This window comes from Scyliorhinus canicula, chromosome 17 (assembly GCF_902713615.1).
Source record: "Scyliorhinus canicula chromosome 17, sScyCan1.1, whole genome shotgun sequence".
Classification (NCBI taxonomy): Eukaryota; Metazoa; Chordata; class Chondrichthyes; order Carcharhiniformes; family Scyliorhinidae; genus Scyliorhinus; species Scyliorhinus canicula.
The window spans coordinates 118,180,962-118,206,651 of record NC_052162.1 but is presented as its reverse complement, the minus strand read 5'-3'; the positions used below and the strand labels follow the sequence as shown (position 1 = coordinate 118,206,651).

Below are 25,690 nucleotides of genomic sequence, written 5' to 3'. Positions count from 1 at the left end.
CATTTCCCCTCGATATCACAATACCTCTGCAAGTTTATTTCCTTCAGGTGCCCTTCTACGTTCAATTTCAAATAATCTTATCATCGCAACTTGCACCACTAGGTAGTGAGTTCCAAGTCATCAGCACTCACAGCTGAAATAAAGTTCTCCCACACTGCCCCATATGCCTAATCATGGGTGAATATTAGATACTGCAGAGTGAGAATGGAGGGAGAGTGTGTGGGATGGAAATTTATAGCTTTAGGGGAATGAGGGAAGAAAAATATTCCATCAAAACTAGAAATGCCTTCTGAATTTCTATTTTATTTGACAGTATGATATTTATAATCTTCTTTTACAGTATATTAGAAAGTGAGAATTTACAGACAGTAATCTGAAAGTAAATGTTGCATCTGAGTCTGACAGTCACTTGATTCCTTGTGACCTGAATATCATCAGACTTTGAATCCAGAAGTAGAAATGTTTGTCTGTCTCAAGAGATTTTAAAGCACCAAGACACACACACCTGGGTAATTGCGTTTCAAGGAACTGATTGGAAAAAGCATCAACCAATTACTTTGTTTTATAAATTTAGAATACCCAATTATTTTGTCCAATTAAGGAGCAATTTAGTGCAGCTAATCCACCTAACCTGCACATCTTTGGGTTGTAGGGGTGAGACCCACGCAGGCATGTGGAGAATGTGCAACTCCACACAGACAGGGGGCCGGGATCGAACCAGTGCTAACCACTGCACCACCGTGCCGCCCTGGTGTTACCCACTTACACAGCCTGAAAAAACATCGCACCATTCAGAGTGGAGAGAAATCCTGCATGTTTTTGCTGTGGACAAGGCTTCAACTGATTATGAAAACTGGTGAGTCCCAAGGATGCCAGCACCATGGAGGAACCCTGAAAATGTGGGCACTGTGGGAAAGGATTCAGATCCCCATCTGTGCTGGAAACTCATCAATGTTGTCACACTGGGGAGAGGCCACTCACCTGCTCTGTGTGTGGGAAGGGATTCACTCAGTCATCCCACCTGCTGACACATCAAAGGGCTCACACTGGGGAGAAGCCATTCACCTGCTCTGCATGTGGACAGGGATTCACTGAATCATTCAGCCAGATAATGAGCAATAAAAGCTGGCCCAACACCACCCAGATTTTCGCTGCTTCATAATCTCTCTTCCTTTGCAGCCAATCACAGTCCATTTCTTCCTGCCTCTGTGTTTATTGTTGACCTGCTGCACTTGTAACTTTTCCAGCTCTGACGTGAAACGACAAAGGTCGCTTAACTCTTTGAGGCAGAGCTCTTTTCTATGAAATTGTGATTCAGCTTCGTTGAACGGTTCGGTGGATAACAATAAATCATAATTCCCTGACCGAGAATCGAACCCGGGCCGCAGCGGTGAGAGCGCCGAATATAAACCACTAGACCACCAGGGAAACTGACAAGTAGAATTTTAACCCGGCTGACATTATATCAGCTCTCACGTGAAACTACAAATGTCACTTAACTGATTCTAGCAGAGCTCTTTTCTGTGAAACTGTGATACAGCTTCATAGAACAGTACAGCACAGAACAGGCCCTTCGGCCCTCAATGTTGTGCCGAGCCATGATCACCCTACTCAAACCCACGTATCCACCCTATACCGGTAACTGAACAACCTCCCCCTTAACCCTACTTTTAACACTACGGGCAATTTAGCATGGCCAATCCACCTAACCCGCACATCTTTGGACTGTGGGAGGAAACCGGAGCACCCGGAGGAAACCCACGCACACAGGGGGAGGACGTGCAGACTCCACACAGACAGTGACCCAGCCGGGAATCGAACCTGGGACCCTGGAGCTGTGAAGCATTGATGCTAACCACCATGCTACCCTGCTGCCCCAAACATCTTCTGTTGTATTCAGCTCCTGTGACCTCAATGGACTGAATAATTTCAGTTTGATGTTTTCTTGTCATCACACCCAAGATTTGGACCCAGATCTGGGAGATAATTTTGTCTGGGCGAGCAATAAAAGCTGGCCCAACACCACCCAGATTTCCGCTGCTTCATAATCTCTCTTCCTTTGCAGCCAATCGCTGTCCATTTCTTCCTGCCTCTGTGTTTATTGTTGACCTGCTACACTTGCAACCTTTCCAGCTCTGACTTGAAACGACAAATTTTGCTTAAGTATTTAAGGGAGAGCTCTTTTCTGTGAAACTGTGATACAGCTTCGTTGAACAGTTTGGTGGACAACAATAATTCATCATTCCCTGGCCGGTAATCGAACCCACGCCGCGGCGGTGAAAATGCCGAAACCTAACCACCAGACCGCCATAAAACTGACGAGCAAAATTTAAACCGCCTGACAGTATATGATTCACCTTTTATTTTCATGTCCGAGTTTTCATTAGAAATATACAAAATTACATGTTTAGAATGAACACAAGTGACATCTTCAGCCAATCACAACACCGATTGCTGTTTACTGAAACATGAAATCGACAGTGAGACGAAACAGCCCAACAAGCTGCTCATGTGTCACTTCCAATTTACAAAACCCACCAACCTTCTCACTGTGGCTCCTGTGAAACTTACAACGCAACATCCGGGGGACATTATCAGTAATTAGTAAGAACTCATTTCAATTGTTAAATGCATTGGTTTTCGCAATTACGTTTTGATCAAAATTTGAATAGTTCCCAATTTCTGTTGATCTTTTACCGAAGTGAAACTATCACGTTTGCTGAACATACACAAACTCCCCTGTTTTATACTGTGCAGAACATTAAAACTTACTCATCTGTAACTATGAGGCAAAGCTTCCTCGTTCCAATTTGTTGTTAAACATTAGCACAATACGTCATCTCACAGCTTGTGACATTTACACTTCCAGGAGGTATGAATGAGATTAATTCTTGCCCGGCTCCACAGTGGGTGAGTGAGGGGCAAGCAGCCGGATTTTACCCAAACTCTCCATTCACTCGCTGCCAGCAGAACGCGGAGACTGCAGCTTCAATCTGCTGGTTACTGCCCATCCCGGGGACACTCCAACCAGGAGCAAACCTCCCAATACACCGAGCACAGGCTCAGAAACATGCAGGTAGCTTATATTCAGCTCACTTAACCTCCCATTTCCACAATTCCTCAGTGAGCGGCACTACCTTTGAGCTTCTTCTGTTTCATTCAGCTCCTGTGACCTCAATAGACTGAATAATTTCAGTTAGAAGTTTTCCTGTCATCACACCCAAGATTTGGAACCAGATCTGGGAGGTAATTTTGTTTGTGTGAGCAATAAAATCTGGCTCAACATCGGCCAGATTTCTGCTGCTTCATAATCTCTCTTCGTTTGCAGCCAATCACTGCCCATTTCTTCCTGCCTCTGTGTTTATTGTTGACCTGTGCATTTGTAACTTTGCCAGCTCTCATGCGAAACTACAAATGTCAATTATCTGATTCTAGCAGAGCTCCTTTCTGTGAAACTGCAATACAGCTTTGTTGAACAGTTTTGTGGACAACAAAAATTGATCATTCCCTGACCGGGAATCGAACCCGGGCCGTGGCGGTGAAAGCGCCGAATCCTAATCACTAGACCACCAGGGAAACTGACACGCGAAAGTTATACCGCCTGACACTATATCATTCACCTTTTATATTCATGTCCGAGTTTTCATTAGAAATATACAAACTTCCATGTTTAGAATGAACATAAGAGAAATCTTCAGCCGATCAGAACACCGATTGTCGTTTGCTGGAACATGAAATCGACAGTGAGACGAAACAGCCCAACAAGCTGCTCTGTGTCACTTCCAATTTACAAAACCCACCAACCTTCTCACTGTGGCTCCTGTGAAACTTACAACGCAACATCCGGCGGACATTATCAGTAATTAGTAAGAACTAATTTCAATTGTTAAATACATTGTTTTTCGCAATTACGTTTTCATCAAAATTTGAATAGTTCCCAATTTTGGTTGATCTTTTACCGAAGTGAAACTATCACGTTTGCTGAACACACACAAACTCCCCTGTTTCATACTGTGCAGAACATTAAAACGTACTCATCTGTAACTATGAGGCAAAGCTTCCTCGTTCCAATTTGTTGTTAAACATTAGCACAATACGTCATCTCACAGCCTTGTGAAATTTACACTTCCACAAGTTTTGAATGAGATTAATTCTTGCCCGGCTCCACAGTGGGTGAGTGAGGGGCAAGCAGCCGGATTTTACCCAAACTCTCCATTCACTCGCTGCCAGCAGAACGTGGAGACTGCAGCTTCAATCTGCTGGTTACTGCCCATCCCGGGGACACTCCAACCAGGAGCAAACCTCCCAATACACTGAGCACAGGCTCAGAAACATGCAGGTAGCTTATATTCAGCTCACTTAACCTCCCATTTCCACAATTCCTCAGTGAGTGGCACTGCCTTTGAGCTTCTTCTGTTTTATTCAGCTCCTGTGACCTCAATGGACTGAATAATTTCAGTTAGAAGTTTTCTTGTCATCACACCCAAGATTTGGAACCAGTCTGGGAGATAATTTTGTTTGTGTGAGCAATAAAAGCTGGCTCAACACCGGCCAGATTTCTGCTGCTTCATAATCTCTCTTTGTTTGCAGCCAATCACGGCCCATTTCTTCCTGCCTCTATGTTTATTGTTGACCTATGCACTTGTAACTTTGCCAGCTCTCACGCGAAACTGCAAATGTCAATTAACTGATTCTAGCAGAGCTCCTTTCTGTGAAACTGCGATACAGCTTCGTTGAACAGTTTTGTGGACAACAAAAATTTATCATTCCCTGACCGGGAATCGAACCCGGGCCACGGCGATGAAAACGCCGAATCCTAACCACTAGACCACCAGGGAAGCTGACACGCAAAAGTTATACCGCCTGACACTATATCATTCACCTTTTATATTCATGTCCGAGTTTTCATTAGAAATATACAAACTTCCATGTTTAGAATGAACATAAGAGAAATCTTCAGCCGATCAGAACACCGATTGTCGTTTGCTGGAACATGAAATCGACAGTGAGACGAAACAGCCCAACAAGCTGCTCATGTGTCACTTCCAATTTACAAAATCCACCAACCTTCTCACTGTGGCTCCTGTGAAACTTACAACGCAACATCCGGCGGACATTATCAGTAATTAGTAAGAACTCATTTCAATTGTTAAATACATTGTTTTTTGCAATTACGTTTTGATCACAATTTGCATAGTTCCCAATTTTTGTTGATCTTTTACCGAAGTGAAACTATCACGTTTGCTGAACATACACAAACTCCCCTGTTTCATACTGTGCAGAACATTAAAACGTACTCATCTGTAACTATGAGGCAAAGCTTCCTCGTTCCAATTTGTTGTTAAACATTAGCACAATACGTCATCTCACAGCTTGTGAAATTTACACTTCCACAAGTTTTGAATGAGATTAATTCTTGCCCGGCTCCACAGTGGGTGAGTGAGGGGCAAGCAGCAGGATTTTACCCAAACTCTCCATTCACTCGCTGCCAGCAGAACGTGGAGACTGCAGCTTCAATCTGCTGGTTACTGCCCATCCCGGGGACACTCCAACCAGGAGCAAACCTCCCAATACACCGAGCACAGGCTCAGAAACATGCAGGTAGCTTTTATTCAGCTCACTTAACCTCCCAGCAACATTTCCACAATTCCTCAGAGAGTGGCACTACCTTTGAGCTTCTTCTGTTTTATTCAGCTCCTGTGACCTCAATGGACTGAATAATTTCAGTTAGAAGTTTTCTTGTCATCACACCCAAGATTTGGAACCAGATCTGGGAGATAATTTTGTTTGTGTGAGCAATAAAAGCTGGCTCAACACCAGCCAGATTTCTGCTGCTTCACAATCTCGCTTCCTTTGCACCAATCACAGCCCATTTCTTCCTGCCTCTGTGTTTATTGTTGACCTGTGCACTTGTAACTTTGCCAGCTCTCACGCGAAATAACAAATGTCAATTACCTGATTCCAGCAGAGCTCCTTTCTGTGAAACTGCGATACAGCTTCGTTGAACAGTTTTGTGGACAACAATAATGTATCATTCCCTGACCGGGAATCTAACCCGGGCCACGGCTGTGAGAGCGTCGAATCCTAACCACTAGACCACCAGGGAAACTGACACGCAAAAGCTATACCGCCTGACACTATATCATTCACCTTTTATATTCATGTCCGAGCTTTCATTTGAAATATAAAAACTTCCATGTTTAGAATGAACATAAGAGAAATCTTCAGCCAATCAGAACACCGATTGTCGTTTGCTGGAACATGAAATCGACAGTGAGACGAAACAGCCCAACAAGCTGCTCATGTGTCACTTCCAATTTACAAAACCCACCAACCTTCTCACTGTGGCTCCTGTGAAACTTACAACGCAACATCCGGTGGACATTATCAGTAATTAGTAAGAACTCATTTCAATTGGTAAATACATTGTTTTTCGCAATTACGTTTTGATCAAAATTTGAATAGTTCCCAATTTTGGTTGATCTTTTACCTAAGTGAAACTATCGCGTTTGCTGAACACACACAAACTCCCCTGTTTCAGGGGCCACATTTGGTAAGCACACAGCCGCTGGGGAAAAAACAATAAGACGATAGCAAACATACAATTCCTCACCAGTTACACAGAGACTAACATCAGTTCAAAAGAAAAACATCAGCACCCTGCATTGCCCCCAAACAAGGAGCAGCCACAAACACAGGTCATCCTGCTGGAGCAGCTGTTGCTTCAGGATGCGGAAGTGGAGGGAAGAATTTGGGATATATATACAAGTGGCTGGGGGAGCAGAGAGGCGAGTCGGTGGTGAAGATCAAGGAGAAATGGGAAGCAGAGTTGGGAGGGGAGATCAATTGGGGAGAATGGAATGAGGCACTGCATAGGATAAACGGGACCCCCTCTTGTGCAAGGTTGTGCCTGAACAGTTTAAGGTGGTGCACAGGGTGCATATGACTCAGGCGAGAATGAGTGGCTTCTTCCAGGGGGTAGCAGATCGGTGTGAGAGGTGTGGGTGGGGGCCAGCGAATTAGGTGTACATGTTTTGTGATTGCAAAAAATTGGGAAGATTCTGGGCAGGAGAGTTCGCGGTCTTAGCCAAGATTGTGGAGGAGGAGGTGGACCGGGACCCTTTGGTGGCAATATTTTGGGTTTCATGCAGATGTCGAAAGTCGATGTTGTGGCGTTCACCTCTCTGATTGCACGGCAGCAAATTTTGCTGAAGTGGTGGTCGGCATGGCCATTGGGGATGGCGGCTTGGTTGTGTGACCCGTATGACTTCCTGTGGTTAGAAAATATAAAGTATGAGTTAAGGGGCTCTTCAGCGGGCTTTGAGGAAAGGTGGGGGATGTTTGTGACTATGTGTGAGGGGCTGTTTGTCGTGGGGTGGGGGGTGGGGGGGTGGGTGAAAATGGGGGGAAATCTGTACACATTGTATAGTTGATTGCTGGGAAGTATGTTTCCCGGGGTGTTTATTTGCTGTAACCTGCGTTGATCCATGTTTGTAATAAAATATATTAAAAACAAACAAACACAGGAGTCACCAGTAGGTTATGAGATACCCTGATAAGACCTCTGAATTACACAGTCAATTGGGCCCCTGCCTTGCCTCTCCCACAGTACCCAATCCTGGTCTCCCGACCCCGTCTAGTTCAAAGACTGCAAGATTGAGCTCTCCTCCACCTTCAGCCCGGCAGCATGCCAACCAAAATCCACCCCTTACAGCAGGCTACTGCTGCCCTTCATCAAACCGGTAGCAGGAATGTACAACCTTGGATAGGTTCTGGCTGCAAAGTTAGAAAAAGGCAGTCACCATACAAAACACCAGGTCTGGAAACAGAGTTACAGCCAAAACAACAGAAACTCAGAGAAACACAACCTGCAGACAAGTTTTACATCTTGAATTGTTCAATAATTCTTCCGTATACATAAAAACAAAATACAAAACACCAACATAAAACAGTAAATAGGTAAAATACCGCAAAATCACTGTCATTTCACCATTGCAAAGAAACAGACGAAACCTGGTCCATGAACAGTCCGCACACCACAATAACCGTAAATCACAAAGAGACAGCACCGTGCCATTCTACGGGCTTCAATACACTACAATACACGACAGTGTAGTTGTAAAAATGGATAACTGGAGCATCACAGTGACATGAGGGAACCAATTACAGAATAAACAAATACATAGTGAACAGGGCCCTCACATTCGGTGTCCCTCGCACTCGGCATGATGTTGATCTGCCACAATCAGTGTGTACTCGCCCTCAGTATGGCTTTGCGCTCGATGTGCGCTCGTGCAAGGTATGGCTTCGTGCTCAGTGTGCCCTCACGCTCGGTGTACATTTGCCTTCGCATTGGTGTGCACTCACACTCGCAATCCTCCCTCTTGCATTCCTCCTGCTTTCCACCCAATTCTCCTTCCCTGAAGGTGCTGACTCTGGGGTTCAGTTTCACTCTCACCTATTGCTCTCCCCAATGTCACCCAGTGCCTAAATGTTTCCACATGAAGTTAAAAAAAATTTTGCTAAGGGGGGGGGTGTCACAATCAAATCCAGTGACTGCCGACATGTACTTTGTGTCAGGGTGGGGTGAGTGCGCTCCCCACCCAACTTTTCATCCCAATCCCATGGGTTTGGTGACTGGTCCCCGGATGAGTAATGGCGTCCGTAGCTCCCAGGCTCCCCCACGCTGGGGAAACCGCTCTATCCGCCGCGCGGGCGGGCGGCCCGGGACTGCGCATGTCCATGGGTGGGGAATGGTGGGGGAAGGGGGGTAGATGAGCACATGCGGGAAAGAGCCCGCTTCCTGACCTCCCGGCTGAGATGTTGACAAATAAAAAAAGTTTGAGAACGGGAGGTACTCTGGTTCTCCAGCCAATCAGAGCGCGGGCTTTGTGTGAGTGATAATTGAGCGTCACACAGACTAAACCTTCCTCCTGTTTTCAACCTCTGTGAGTAAAACACTTTCTTTTCTTCCCTTTCCATTTATTGTCTCATTCTGACCTCAACTGAAGGGAAAGGAAGTGAATCCAGGGAGGGTGCAGACTCTGGAAAGCTTGGCCCAGGTCTCTCTCTCTCTCTTAAACATCATGGCTCTCTCTCTCTCTCCACATCATGGCTCTCTCTTAAAGACATTGATATCCTTTGGTCCCTCAGCTTGACACACGAAAAAATGAAATGGAAATCGCTTATTGTCACAAGTAGGCTTCAAATGAAGTTACTGTAATGTCGCCACATTCCAGTACCTGTTCGGGGAGGCTGGTACAGGAATTGAACCGAGCAGCTGGCCTGCCTCAGTCTGCTTTCAAAGCCAGCGATTGGGCCCTGTGCTAAATCAGCCCCACATTTATTTGTCTGGCTAAAAGGATGGTCTCTTTCCTAATGTTCACAGATAAGGGGCTGGATTCCCCTGGAGATGGCTGACATTTAAGGGGACAGTAAGTTAATATGGGCGAGATATGCCCAGTGTTGTTATATGGTACAGATTAGATGTATTATTTTTGGTTCTGTAATAAGGTATATTAACTAATATTTCTAGTCTTGTAATATAATACTAAAGCTATGTACATATTTCCAGACATAGAGCCATTATGGCACAGAACAAATCAATTTAATAGCTTGTCCATTCCGACTCTGTACAGCTAAACAACCAGTCCCTGTTCCCCTGAAAGTTTATTTCCTTCATGTACCCATTTAATTTCATTTTAAAATTCTTAATCATCTCTGCTACCACCAACTTCAGAGGCAGGAGGTTCGAGAGCTCTTCCTCCAAAATAAAGTTCTTCCTTGAAGCAACCCCATGCAGTCTTGAACACCCCCCTCCCCCCACCACCCCCTCCCCCCACCACCCCCTCCACCTCCCCCCACCACCCCCTCCACCTCCCCCCACCACCGCCACACACTCCCCCCCACCACCACCACACAAACATCTCTAAATATCTAATAAAATCATACAGTTCTGTACATTACCCAAAATTTTAGTCCAGTAATATAGACATATCATAGAATCATAGAATTTACAGTGCAGAAGGAGGCAATTCAGCCCATTGAGTCTGCACCAGTCCTTGGAAAGAGCACCCTACCCAAGCCCGCACCTCCACCCTCCCTGTAACCCAGTAACCCCACCCAACCTTTTTGAACACTAAGGCCAATTTAACATGGCCAATCCACCTAACCTGCACTTCTTTGGACTGTGGTAGGAAACCGGAGCACCTGGAGGAAACCTACGCAGACACGGGAAGAATGTGCAGACTCCGCATAGACAGTGACCCAAGCCAGGAATCGAACCTGGGACCCTGGAGCTGTGAAGCAACTGTGCTAACCACTATGCTATCATAGCTGCAGAAAGACTTTCAGGAGAATTGTGAGGGTGAATATTAGATACAGCAGTGTGAGAATGGAGGGTGAGTGTGTGGGATGGAGATTTGCAGTTTTTGAGGAATGAAAGAGGACTGAATATTCCAGCGAAACTAGAATTGTCTGTTCTTAATTTCTATACTGTGCTGACAGTGATGGCTTTTGTAAACTCATTTTACAGGACATCAGAAAGTGAGGATTTGCAGACAGAAATCTCAAATTAAATCTCAGATGAAGATCTGACAGTCACTTGATTCATCAGGACATGATTATCATCGGCCTTTCAATCAAGAAGGAAAAATAATTTTACTGTTCTGTCTTCTTCAAAAGGCTTTAAACATCAGTCTGAGCTGAAAATCTACCAAGACCCAGGCATCTGAGTGAGAGTGTTCCAGTTCACTGACTGTGGAAAGAGCTTTAACCAGTTACACAGCCTGAAAACACATCACACTATTCACAGCGGGGAGAAACCGTACTCACGTTCAGTGTGGATAACTCAGCTGATCATCGAACCTGGAGAGCCACCATGAAGAAACCGTGGAAATGTGGGGACTGTGGGAAGGGATTCTGCTCCCCATCGGTGCTGGAAACACATCGACGTGTTCACACTGGGGAGAGAACATTCATTTGGGCAGCACGGTAGCATGGTGGTTAGCATAAATGCTTCACAGCTCCAGGGTCCCAGGTTCGATTCCGGCTTGGGTCACTGTCTGTGCGGAGTCTGCACGTCCTCCCAGTGTGTGCGTGGGTTTCCTTCGGGTGCTCCGGTTTCCTCCCACAGTCCAAAGATGTGTGGGTTAGGTGGATTGGCCATGCTAAATTGCCCGTATCTATGTTCTATCTGTTCTGAGTGTGGTTAGGGATTCAGTCATTCACCCCAACTGCTGACACACCAGCGAGTTCACTCTGGGGAGAGACCGTTCACCTGCTCTGTGAGGGAAGAGATTCTCTCAATTAACCAACCTGCTGACACACCAGAGAGTTCACTCCGGGGAGAGGCCGTTCACCTGCAGTGTGTGTGGGAGGGGATTCACTTAGCCATCCATCCTGCTGAGACATCAGTGGGTTCACACAGGTGAGAAGCCATTGACCTGCCCTCTGTGTGGTAAGGGATTCAGTCATTCATCCCAACTGCTGAGATACCAGCGAGTTCACACTGGCGAGAGACCATTCAGCTGCTCTCTGCACACAGAGGTTTAGAACATCATCTACACTGAAATGAAAATCACCTATTGTCACTGTAGTTACTGTGAAAAGCCCCTAGTCGCCACATTCCGGCGCCTGTTCAGGAGGTTGGTACGGGAATTGAACTGTGCTGCTGGCCTGCCTTGGTCTGCTTTAAAAGCCAGTGATTTAGCCAGTGTGCTGAACCGAGTTCACACCGGAGAGATGCCATTCACCTGCTCTCAGTGTGGAAAGGGATTCACTCAGTTATCCAGCCTGCTGAGACACCAACGAGTTCTCAAGTCATTGAAGGAGTTGGATTCTGCTACAGTTGCTGCTGTTAATCACATCCAGGACGGAACCATGTTCATTCTGACACTTGGTGAAGTGGGAGGGTCGGAGGGTTTCTTTCTGCTGGACTGGCCGGTCTCAAGACTTTGCTTCCAGTGGGCTGTTGCTCTTTGAGCCTGGGAGAGCACATTTCCACTGAAATGATCCACAAAGGCTGAGGAAGGACATTTATTTTATCCTTGACAGTAAATAGTGTTCCGTCACCACAGACAAATTTAACATAGATACAGAAAGAACTGGAAAAATTGAGCAGGTCCGGCAGCATCTGTGGAAAGAGAAGGAGAGGGCATGAAATGAAATGAAAATCGCTTATTGTCACGAGTAGGCTTCAAAATGAAGTTACTCTGAAAAGCCCCTAGTCGCCACATTCCAGCGCCTGTTGGGGGAGGCTGTTACAGGAATCGAACCGTGCTGCTGGCCTGCTTGGTCTGTTTTCAAAGCCAGCGATTTAGCCCTGTGCTAAACAGCCCCTGTTTCAAAGTGTTATTTGTGGCAGGTTTGTTGTGAATTTCTCCCTGACTCTGTCGGCAAGTTCTCCGCCGCAATTTGACCACATTTTGTCACTTTTCTGGGCCCTGGGGAATTCTCCCCGGTCAAGCCCACACTGAGAATCATCTTCATCACTGGGGAGCTGAAGTCGCCGTCCTGACTGGCTTCTCACAGATCGGCCCACCATTTGGAAAGGGTGCCCCAATTTCTATAAGTCAGCTTGAGGCTCCCCCACCCACGAGCAATCTCACTCCTCACACACATGGCGTTATCCCACAACTCCCCATGGGCTATGGGGTCACTGATGACCCCCCCTTTCTCAGGGCTTCCCATGTCTGTGTGGACCAGTACTGAACGGCGCCTGGCTGGGGTTTCCCTGGTGAGGCCGGTAGATGCCAGGAGCTGATAGATCCTGGGTTTTAAACCCAGTTAAGTGTTCGAGGCTTAATCCCACCCATTGTGGGTGAGATCCTGATCACGACGCTGTGCGAGACCGGGTTAGATCTAATGAGGTGTATCACCTGCCTGGAAGCCTGGGGGAAGCTACATCTACCGGCTGCACGGTGCTCCTGTTCGGGCGCAACACAGCTAGTAGATCGTACCCAGAGTTTTTTTTTTCAAATATATTTATTCAAATTTTCAACGATTTTCAACCAAACACTCCAAACAGAAAAAGAGGTAAAGCACAAAACAAGCAAAAATTATACATGGTATTTCCAACAAAATACAATAACCACCATTTAACAAATAAAGACACCAGCAAGGAAAACGCTCCACTCTAACCTAAACAAAAGCCCCCCCCCCCCCGGATGCAGCTGCTGTTGACCTACACCAAACGTTCCGCTAGAAAGTCTAGGAACGGTTGCCACCGTCTGAAGAACCCCTGAACAGACACCGTCGCAAGGCAAACTTTATCCTTTCCAGCTTGATGAACCCAGCCATATCATTAATCCAAGCTTCCAAGCTTGGGGGCTTCGCATCCCTCCACATTAGTAGGATCCTCCGCCGGGCTACCAGGGACACAAAGGCCAGAACACCGGCCTCTTTCGGCTCCTGCACTCCCGGCTCGTCCCATACCCCGAATAATGCTATTGCCCAGATCGGCTTGACCCGGGTGTTCACCACTTTGGACACAGTCTTCGCAAAGCCCCTCCAGAACACCTCCAGCGCTGGGCACGTCCAGAGTGTATGGGTGTGATTTGCTGGGCTCCCCGAGCACCTCACACACCTGTCCTCCACCCCAAAAAACCTACTCATCCTCGCCCCCGTCATATGCACCCTATGAACAACTTTGAACTGTATTAGGCTGAGCCTGGCACAAGAGGAGGAGGAATTAACCCGACTCAGGGCATCAGCCCACAGATCCTCATCCAGCTCCTCCCCGAGCTCCTCCTCCCACTTGCCCTTTAATTCCTCCACCGAGGCCTCCTCCACTTCCTGAAGTTCCTTATAGGTTGCCTTCTCCAACCCATACGCCCGAAATCACCCTGTCCTGAATCCTTCGTGCTGGGAGCAGCGGAAGTACCCTCACCTGCTGGCTCACAAACGCCCTCACTTGCATGTACCTAAATGCATTCCTGGGAAGTAACCCAAATTTCTCCTCTAGCGCCCCTAGGCTGCACAAAGGCCCATCGATGAATAGGTCCCCCATTTTTAAAATCCCTGCCCGATACCAGCTCAGAAATCCCCCATCCATCCTACCCGGGACAAACCTGTGGTTCCCTCATATCGGGGACCAGACCGAGGCCCTCACCTTGCCCCTATGTCGCCTCCACTGCTCCCTGATCTTCAGAGATGCCACCACCACCGGACTCGTGGTGTACCTTGCCGGCTGGAGCAGCAACGGTGCAGTCACCAGTGCCCCCAGACTCGTACCCACACAAGACACCACCTCTAGCCTCTTCCACGACGCCCTCTCCCCCTCCATCACCCACTTACGGATCATCCCCAAATCAGCTGCCCAATAATAGCCACATAGATTCGGCAGCGTCAGCCCCCCTCTGTCTCTGCTACGCCCCAAAAACGCCGTCTTCACCCTCGGAGTCTTATTCGCCCATACGAATCCCATGATGCTCCTGCTTACCCATTTAGAAAAAGCCTTGGGGATTAGGATGGGCAGGCACTGGAACACAAACAGGAGCCTCGGGAGGACCGTCATCTTGACCGACTGCACCCTACCCGCCAGGGAGAGCGGCAACAAATCCCATCTCTTGAAATCCTCCTCTATCTGTTCCACCAATCGTGTCAAATTGAGCTGATGCTGGATCCCCCAGCTCCTAGCTACCTGGATCCCCAGCTATCGACAGCTCCTCATTTGGTTCCAACTTCGATCTCCTCTGCAGACACAACAGCAGCTGAGGTATTTTTACCGTTGACATATTGTGCCTGATCTCCACCGGGGATAATTTCTTCAATTTCGACAGTATTCACTTCATCAATTTTTGCGACAGAAACGGAGCGAACTGCTCCATGTATTTTACCATTTGCCCAACAATATATAATCCACGTAGTCACGATCATTGTTCTGAGTGCCTGGGTATAATGTTCACGCTTAGCAATCGTTTTCTGTCTGAGCAATTGGCAGGTAGAACACCAAATCAATGGGAAAGATTCTGTCAACAGTGAGTTAAACTGGGTAACTATGGAAATGGGTGATGCGGGATGACGTAAACAAACATGGTGGGTACCGTGACAACACGGAACTCTGTCACAATAGCATCATACCCGACAGTGTGATGTCACAGGGACCACAATTCCCCAATTTAGAGAATCAAGTCAGGAAGCAAAGAACAAGGGGCAGAATTCTCTGTTTGAGAGGCTAAGTGTAGACACCAGGACTGAATGGGAGGGGTTCCCCGGTCCTGATGGGGGCGTGACTGCCGGAGCCATTTAGGACATGCTAATGTGACAGCATTCCCACCACTTGGCACTAGTGCAATTCCAAAGCAGGCCCCGAGATTCACGGATACAGAGCTCAAGCTTTTACTGGATGCCATGGAGGAGAGGTGGGGCACGCTGTTCCCAGAAGTGGGAAGGAGGTTGTCACCCACAGACGTCAACCGGGCCTCGGCGGAGGTGGCAGAGGCCATGATTGGATCATGGTCAGTAACTCGGGACCGAGTGGTCAGTGTCTATCTATATTTTCCAGCTATGGACACAGTGGGTGGGATTTTCTGCTCCCCCCGCGGGTGTTTTGCGGTGGCCGAGGCTGCACACCATTGGCCTTCCAATCCCTTCCAATGTTAATTATGTACAGCATACTGTTAGTCGAGATCACTGGTATAGGAAATAATTGACTGTTACAGCTTTTAAAGACTGTAGTTAGTATTTAAGGGGATTTCCTATCTCTTGGCGGGATTAGAACTAGACATACCTCATCACAATGCAGAGCACCTTCATTGTCTGATGATGATTTAGAGGTGTTTTTGTAAAAAGATCGTCAAGGAGGGTTCCCTATTTTGGGACTGTAAAAACCCTCCCACAAGAGGTAATGGACAAAGCAGCATATGGTTGCTGAGGAAGAAAGAGTTTGTTGGATGTGAAAAACACCTGGAATGCAACATCAGACAAGAAGATTCTCTGCATTGTGATGAGGGATGTCTTGCGATATAGTTCCAAGTCAGGATGGTGTGTGGCTTGGAGGGGAACTTGCAGGCAGTGGTGCCCCCAGGCATTTACTGCCCTTTTCCTTCCAAGTGGCAGAGGTTGGGGGTTTGGAAGATGCTGTTGAAGAAACCTGGCCGAGTTGCTGCAGTGCATCTTGTATGTGGCACACACCGCTCCAACTGTATGTCGATTGTAGAGGGAGCGAATATTCAAGGTGGTGAATGAAGTGCCAATCAAGTGGACTACTTTGTCCTAGATGGTGTCAAGCTTTTTGAGTGTTGATGGAGCAGCACTCATCCAAGCAAGTGGAGAGTATTCCATCGCACTCCGGGCTGATGTGTAGGGTGGATATTTTGCATCTCATTCTTCTGTGCTTCTCAAATATCCAATACCTCAGCTTTATGACTCAGATTCCACAAAAGATATGCATTGCAGGATGAAAAAAGGTAAGCCTGAAAACAACCCTGTCTGAATCCATTCTTTTAAAAAAAAATCTTTTTATTGGCATTTCTCATATTTATAAAGAGTTGTATATACTCATCACATTTTTATTTCCCGTGCTAATTTACTTTATTTTACAGAGAGGTTTATTTTGTCCTTCGTGTAACTGACCCGATGTACATTTTGCTGCCCTCTGGATCGGTCTATAGTTCCTCCCCCTTCCCCGTTGTCCACCCGCCCCCCCCCCCCCCCCCCGCCTTCCTCCCCCCTTTGGATCAGCTGTGTTCTTCTTTTATTTTACCTCCCCTCTCCTCTCTTGTGGTTTCCCCACCTTCCTTCAGTCTCCCCCCTCCCCATTCTGACAAACTTCCCCTTTGACTTGCACCTGAAATCAATAGAGGCAGTCGGCCAGGGTGAAGCTTAACGTCTTTCCCACGTTGCTGGTCAGAATCATCCTATTCCTGTTCTCCTTGTTCCACTCACTATCCCGTCTGAAGGTGTTTGGTAAAAGAATCAGAGGTGACATGAAGAAAAAATGGATCTGGATTGGCTGAAAGAGTGGTGGAAGCAGATTTAATAATAAATCTCAGGAGGGGGGAATTGGATAAATACTTGTGTTGGAAAGAAATGACTGTTGGGAAGGATCAGGGCAGTCGGACATGAGTCGGTCTTTCAAGGAGCCTGCCCAGGCACAATGGGCCGAATGGCCTCCTTCCTGGTGTATCAGAGACACACAAGTACACACACACACACTCCCATTGCCATGTCACACACACACACACACTCCTATTGCCATGTCACACACACACTCCCATTGCCATGTCACACACACACTCACTCCCATTGCCATGTCACACACACACTCCCATTGCCATGTCACACACACACCCCCATTGCCATGTCACACACACACTCCCATTGCCATGTCACACACACACACACACACTCCTATTGCCATGTCACACACACACCCCCATTGCCATGTCACACACACACTCCCATTGCCATGTCACACACACACTCCCATTGCCATGTCACACACACACTCCCATTGCCATGTCACACACACACTCCCATTGCCATGTCACACACACACACACCCATTGCCATGTCACACACACACTCCCATTGCCATGTCACACACACACTCCCATTGCCATGTCACACACACACACACACTCCCATTGCCATGTCACACACACACACACCCATTGCCATGTCACACACACACTCCCATTGCCATGTCACACACACACTCCCATTGCCATGTCACACACACACACACACTCCCATTGCCATGTCACACACACACACACCCATTGCCATGTCACACACACACTCCCATTGCCATGTCACACACACACTCCCATTGCCATGTCACACACACACACACACTCCCATTGCCATGTCACACACACACACCCATTGCCATGTCACACACACACTCCCATTGCCATGTCACACACACACTCACATTGCCATGTCACACACACACTCCCATTGCCATGTCACACACACACTCCCATTGCCATGTCACACACACACACACACACTCCCATTGCCATGTCACACACACACTCCCATTGCCATGTCACACACACACACACACACATTCCCATTGCCATGTCACACACACACACTCCCATTGCCATGTCACACACACACACACACACATTCCCATTGCCATGTCACACACACACTCCCATTGCCATGTCACACACACACACACACTCCCATTGCCATGTCACACACACACACACACCCCCATTGCCATGTCACACACACACTCCCATTGCCATGTCACACACACACACACACACACACTCCCATTGCCATGTCACACACACACACACACACACTCCCATTGCCATGTCACACACACACTCCCATTGCCATGTCACACACACACTCCCATTGCCATGTCACACACACACTCCCATTGCCATGTCACACACACACTCCCATTGCCATGTCACACACACACTCCCATTGCCATGTCACACACACACACACCCATTGCCATGTCACACACACACACACACTCCTATTGCCATGTAATTAGCTATGGAGCATTAGTTTGAAAGTGTTTTGTTGCAGTTATCATGCAAACATGTCTTCCTCTTTTTAAGCTATTACAGTGAACCCCAAAATTAATGATCGCACCTCACAGCACCCTGTATCATTCACTCCTTCTCTATCACCAGCGGATTTACATCCATCCCCAAAGTCAGTTTGAGGATGATGCACTGGGCTTTGCACGGAACATGAATGAGAGAACTAGATGGTGGTGGCGGCAGAGAATAAGTAGGAGCCTGGACTGGCACCTTTGCTCAGCTGCAGAGTGCAAATAATGTTTCCCAAAGTCATTAGATTATGTGACAGACAACCTGCTGGATCTTGTGGGTGGTGCATGAGTCCATTGCCTATATTTGTGTAGTTTACAGAACTGATCTACAATGAAGCGTACAGTTACTTCAGGATATCTCTATAGAACTCTTGGTGTCAGATGTCTGAGTTATACTAAAAGTCGTGAGTGTTTAGACTGCTGCTTATTGGGTCCTGGGCTCCAGCATGACACAGTCTCTTCTGTCTGGTTTCAACATGCAAGAGCCATTAGTAGTTGTTTATTGCCCTTCTGGCCACCCAGAAGACAACCCTTACACATCAGTAAATAGGCACAACTGTGGTCGGCATTCCCCAGAGAATACACATCTGGCCACTCAACTCTACCCTCCCCCAGAATGACATAACATGTGCCGGAAAGTTAGATATTGTACCATCGGGCAGAGCATCACCAGTTTCAGAGCTAGCCCTTGACCTGGCACGTTGAGGTACAAGGCTATGTCATCCCTGGAACCATTCCCTTGTACCCAACAGCCAAACATCATGGATGAGAAACATGGTTACTTGCGAATGGGTTTTATGCAGGTGTGGGACAACAAGAGCATCAAACCTCCCCAATGTTTGACACCCGGCTATTTAAAATCCCTGACCTCATTAACAACCCGGCGAAACACGACTCAAATATCAGTGCTCAGCATGTTTAACCAAAATTTGAAAGAGCATATGGAATTTACCTCCTTGTGATAAATGGTTTTGGAAAAACCATTCGGCAAGTGCCTTTTAAAACCAAATTAAAAACGATGATAACCCATTGAAAATCTCCAAGCATTCAGATGTGACAAACTCAAAGTGTTGTCATTTTCAGTTTTACAACCAGCAGCAGCAACATTTGTAGCAGTTTGAGTCTTACTGGCATAACTTTGAGCTCTTAGCAATGTTATCAAGCAAGAAGCTGCACTAGCATATAACTGTGATCACAACAGCAATGCTTCTTGTCAGTCTCAGGGAGTTGCCCATAATCTTATTGGATCCGACAATGAGGAACCAATGCAGGCTGATGAAGACACCGACAGCAAAGATTCACAAATGCATGGAAAAGAGAGCATTTAAGTCGGGGAAGTCAACAAACAAGCTCGATCTTATCAGATTTTGTATATTGTGACCTAACTTGAAAGTTTGTACCCTAATATATGTCTGTCAAGAAATGAAAAGACAGTCATTGAGTCTGATGTCCATGTCTTGTGTAATCATTACAACCTTAACTTTTCTATGATTGCTCAAGAGCTATACATCTTCAAAGACCTACTTCCCAAAGTAGGTCACAAAAGTTGGAGATTGTCCATCTAATTGTGCAAAATGGACAATGTGCTGCAGATATTGATGTATCAGGCTAAAGATGGATTGAATAAGAGTTTATCAAGCTTTTCGGGCAGGTCAGTTAACTCAAAGTTTTAAACTTATTTATGTCCTGTGTTTGATTTGATGTTTAATTGCAATAACAACTACCATTGCAGAAGGCGCTATTAGCAATGCTATTGTGAAAAAGAAGTTAAGGTCAGCCATAGCAGACAAATGGCAATCAAATCTTTTGAGGCAAATTTTATCTTAAAAAAAACAAATGGATGGGTCTGGGTTGAGTGGGATGTGGAAATTTAAAATATCTCAAACCCAAACCAAACCACCTCAAATATACCCATTTTCGGTTTTAATAGATGCATCCTCTGTTCTCACCACGTTTTGGACAGCAAAATTCTGCCCTCAAGGCAAAATCTATCGGCGGGTGGGATGTGAGGAAGAACCTTTTTTTTCACAACGAGTCATAATGACCTGGAACTCTCTGCTCAGCAATGCGGCAGAAGTGGAAACAACAAATAACTTCAACAGGATTTTGGATCAGTATTTAAGGGAACATTGGGACTTATTGGATTGTTCCACAAAGACCCAGCAAGGATTTGATGGGCTGAATAACTTCTTGCTGTGCGATTATGACTCTTTAACTCTGTGAAAGTTAACCAATCTGTTCTAGGAGGTGAGTTACTCATTTTTATTTATTAATGAGGCTGCAGACTCATATTCTGGCTCCATTTAAAATTTAAACTTGGCCAAATAAGTTTATCGGGCCTTGAAAAGCCACCAGCTAAAAGTAGGCGAGGACTGCTTTGCCCTTCCAGTACACCTCATGGGCCTTGAGGAGCCGGAGTGCTTTCTCCCAAACCCCCAGATAACCTGTTTCTCTCACCTTGTGACTGGGCCCCTGCCGCAACAGAACCTCCTTAGCAGGAAGCTCCCATGGTATGACCACCCCTACCTACATGATCACTGACCCTCCTTTCTCAATCACTGACCCCTTTTTGATGATCACCACCACACATCCCCACCACCTTCCCATCTCTGTCACCGATCTGTCTTTAACCCTCTGCAATCACCCCAACTCCCAAAGTTATGCCCCAGACACCCCCATCAAACCCCTCACAATCTCTACCCCAGCAGTACAAACCCTACCTGCTCCTGGGACACAATGTCTGCTGAAACCAGCCCTGTTCAACAGGGTTCGATTCCCGCTTGGGTTACTGTCTGTGCGGAGTCTGCATGTTCCCCTGAGTCTGTGTCGGTTTCCTACGGACACTCCCGTTCCCTCCCTCAAGTCCCGGAAGGTAGGGAAGTTAAAGCGGTGGTTGCGATGGACGCGGAAAAAGCCTTCGACCGGGTCGAGTGGGATTACTTATGGGAGGTGCTGGAGCAGTTCGGGTTTGAAAGGGGCTTTGTTGTCTGGGTTAGGTTGCTGTACCGGGCTCCGGTAGCTAGTGTATTGACAAACAGGATGACTTCAGAATATTTCAGGCTGCACCGGGGGACGAGACCGGGATGTCCCCTCGCCCCACTGCTGTTTGCGCTGGCGATAGAACTACTTGCAATTGCTCTGAGGGCCTCAAGCGGCTGGAAGGGGCTGATCGGGGGGGGGGGGGGGGGGGGGGGGGGGGGAGCACAGAGTCTCGCTGTATGCGGATGACCTACTGCTGTATGTCTCAGACCCAATGGAGGGGATGGAGGAAATTATGGGAATCTTAGGGGAATTCGGCCTGTTTTCGGGGTACAAGCTTAATATGGGGAAGAGCGAGTTGTTTGTGGTTCAGGCAGGAGGTCAGGCAGGCGACTGGGGGAACTCCCATTTAGAGTGGTAGGGGACAGTTTTAGGTACTTGGGTATTCAAGTGGCGAGGGATTGGGACAGGCTACACAAATTGAACCTGGCACGGTTGGTGGACCGGATGAAGGAGGATTTCCGGAGATGGGACACGCTCACGTTGTCTCTGGTGGGTAGGGTGGTCGGTAAAAATGATGGTCCTCCCGATGGTTCCTTTTTGTTTTCCAGTGCCTCCCCATCTTCATCCTTTTATAAGCGGATCATTAAGATTATCGTGGGCTTTGTGTGGGAGGGCAAGCCCCCGCGAGTGAAGAGGGCAATGCTCGAGCGGAGTCGGGGGGATGGTGGGCTGGGGCTGCCGAATTTCAGCAATTACAACTGGGTGGCTAAACTATCCATGGTGAGGAGGTGGGTGGTGGGGGTGAGCCTGTGTGGGTGCGCATGGAGGCGGCTTCATTTAAGGGCACAAGTCTGGGGGCGCTAGTAACGGCGCCCTTCCGTTCCCGCCGGCGCGGTACTCCATCAGGCCAGTGGTGGTGGCGGCTCTGAGAGTCTGGGGGCAGTGGAGGAGACATGTGGGAGCAGAGGGGGCATCGGTGTGGTCCCCAATCTGCGACAACAATCGGTTTTCCCCAGGGTGGACGGACGGGGGGTTCTGAATTTGGCGGAGAGAGGGGATTGAGAGGACGGGGGACTTGTTCTTGGAGGTAGCTTCCCGAGTATGAGGGCGGCTGGAGGAGAAGTTTGCATTGGCGGGGGAAATGACTTCCGATATTTACAGGTACGGGACTTTTTGCGGAAGCAGGTACCAACCTTCCCACTCCTGCCACTAAGGTGGATTCAGGATAGGGTGGTCTCTAGAGGATGGATAGGGGAGGGGAGCGTCTCAGACACATATAAAGAGCGTATGGGTTCGGAGGAGATGCAAACCGAGGAGCTGAAGCAAAAGTGGGAGGAGGAGCTGGGGGGTGAGATAGAGGAGGGCCTCTGGGTGGACGCATTAGGAAGGGTCAATTGTACTGCAACATGTGCCAGGCTTGGCCTTATCCAATTGAAGGTTGTTCATCGGGCTCACATGACAGTGGCCTGGATGGGGTGGAGGACAGGTGTGCGAAATGCGCCGGGGGGCCAGCGAATCATGTCCATATGTTCTGGGCATGTCTAAACTGAGGGGATTTTGGCAGGGGTTTGCAGATGCCATGTCCACAGTATTAAATATGAGGGTGGCAATGAGTACAGAGGTGGTGATTTTTGGGGTGTCGCAGGATCCGGGAATCCAGGAGGAGAGAGAGGCGGATGTTCTGGCCTTTGCTTCCCTGGTAGCCCGGAAGCAGATATTGTTGGCATGGAGGGACTCAAATCCCCCAAAATCAGAGACCTGGCTTTCAGACATGGTTGGCTTTCTCTGCCTGGAGAAAATTAAGTTCGCCATGAGAGGGTCTCTGCTGGTGTTCGCCCGGAGGTGGCAACCATTCATCGATTTCCTCGCAGAGAACTAATCGTCAGGGGAGGGAGGGGGTTAGGTTCGCGTAGGTTAGGGGGGTAAGTAATAGCAAGACCTGTGGGAGAGGAAGGTGGAATTTGCACTATGTTTATATTTTTCTTGTTATGTATATTGTTGATTTTGTTGTTGAAATGCCAAAGAAATACCTCAATAAAACGTTTATTAAAAAAAGAAATTTTTTCACTTTGTATTCAATGTGAGTTGTCAAGTCTTTGACATCTTCTGGATTATGCACAAAAGCTTGTTGAAAGGGTTAATGTTCCTGCAGAAACAAAAATGGGTGTATAGTGGGTGGATAACTTGGAATGATGCCATTTGCATCTTTAATTGTTTTTTATATATGTCACTCAAATGGACTGGGAGTAAAAGTTGGATTGCTGCCAAATTCCCGTTTTCAAGTGTCTTAGAACGATGTGTTCTCCCCATGGATTTGCTTTTAATCAGAGTTAATTTCCTTAAAACAGCTTCCACATTGTCTGAAGTTTTAATTTTCAAGCTAATTTAAAACATTTATTTTAAAATATCAAACACAACAACCCATTGAATATATGACTGAACCAATCTTGTGCTCAATGAACTTGGTTTTCTGTAGATAAATTTGTCGATTCTGTTGAAGGAAACACAGCTGGCAAGATTTGTTAGTTTCTTAAAATTAATAAAGCAACATTCAAAATAATGACAGTTTTCCCAAATTAACAGTTCTTGGCAACTTTTAGCGATACGTGACTTGGGGCATATCCCTGTAGCCAGGAGGCAGGCCTTCATCGGAGGAGACCAGTTTGTAATCGTGAAATCTGAAACTCGCAAAATGGCCGTCTTCAACACGAGAAATGAATTTCATATCTCTTCTGGACAGATTTGTCGGTAACGGAGGAGGAGAGGCGGTTTCGGACTGAGGTCTGGGTAGGATCAAGTTTAAAGCTGCAGGCACTTCTGGTTTTAAACCAGTGACAAAATGGGTTTTTGATAGATCTTTTAAATGGTTTAAAACCCAGGCTTTTTTCTTCATCACTTCAACTCCAAGCTGTTTGGTGCTTAATGGGTTAATTTGTATTACACTTTGTTTGCCATGAGGCTCGTTGCTTAACCGAACAGGTTTTTCTTGTTTAAAAATCTCACAGCCTATTAAAGCTGCCATGAGAGGCTTTCGGATCGGAGCCAGCAGCATTTCATGGTCGGTTTCAGAGTAAGAAAACGGTTCGTTCTGGGGTAAAAGTGTCCTTGGCAGATTGTTCATTTTGCCAGACTCCCCCTGTGGAACTTCGATCAGTGTATTCATTGTTTTCATGTCAGTAGCAGCTTGCAATAATGTAGGATTTGGTTTAGATATCACTGGTATATCTTGGGCCTTAGTTAAAATCATTTCAACTCTTCCCGTTGGTGGCGCTGTTTGCTTTGGAGAGTTCAGCTGATTTATTAAAGACAGATTTGAAGGCTTTTGAGCTGTTAATTTGTCTGTCAGTAATTTGTTATGACATTTCATGGTGTCCATGTCACTTTCCAAAATACATTTTTCCTCAAGTAACTGGCAATTTTGACTTTTCAGACCATCATTTTCTGATATTAACTGTTGAAGTTTGGATTCTGAGTCAGTATCTTTCTTTTGGAGTTCATCAATTTGAAATGATTGTGGTTGAACTTTAAAAGTTTCATTTTCCAATAATGTTTTAATCTGATCACATTGTTCAAGTTTAGATTTTGCATCTCGTAATTCTCCAACAACTGTTGCTAGTTGGTCTTTAGTGAACTTAAGGTCATGATTGAATTTAGTTTTTGCGATTGTCTCTTGATGTTTTTGGAGCTGTGCCATTGCTGCAAAAGACCATTTCATACGGTTTCCTCTATTTAAGCGTGTGGTTTTCCCCCTGCCGTCTTGATATTATCAAGGGACCACTGTCCTTTGGGAATATCATATTTTGATTCAATCTTTCTTGCAACTTCAGACAGTCCAAATTATCTACAAATCAAAGAGCTAAGATCACCAAATATATCGTCAATAGAGACATCCGGTACAGCGCGACCTCCCTTGGACTTTGTGGGAAGTAGTTCTCTACCATTTGAAGGTCCTGAATCTATTTTAGGAGTCATGTCCGCCATAAACTCAGCCTTACATCCAATTTTTTGGTCGCCAACTATGTTTGTGTATCTGTGTACACGAGCGAGACTATTCTTTCAGTCCCGTTTTATTTTAGTTTCAACGACCAGCACCCGATTGAATTAACAGTCTGTAAAAAGGTCCTTTCTAGGGATCGAAGCACTGCTTGAGGTGGCTTTAAGACTTTTAATGGGTGAAAA

At 46.7% G+C, this 25,690-nt stretch overlaps 2 non-coding genes across 2 annotated transcripts; both read right to left on the bottom strand.

Annotated features, from left to right (window-relative positions):
* Nucleotides 1-3,504: 3,504 nt before the first annotated feature.
* On the bottom strand, nucleotides 3,505-3,576 carry trnae-uuc. The gene has a single exon. It is a non-coding gene; the product is annotated as a tRNA-Glu (tRNA).
* Nucleotides 3,577-4,766: 1,190 nt separating this feature from the next.
* Nucleotides 4,767-4,838, bottom strand: trnae-uuc. Its single transcript has one exon. It is a non-coding gene; the product is annotated as a tRNA-Glu (tRNA).
* Between the last annotated feature and the right edge of the window lie 20,852 nt (nucleotides 4,839-25,690).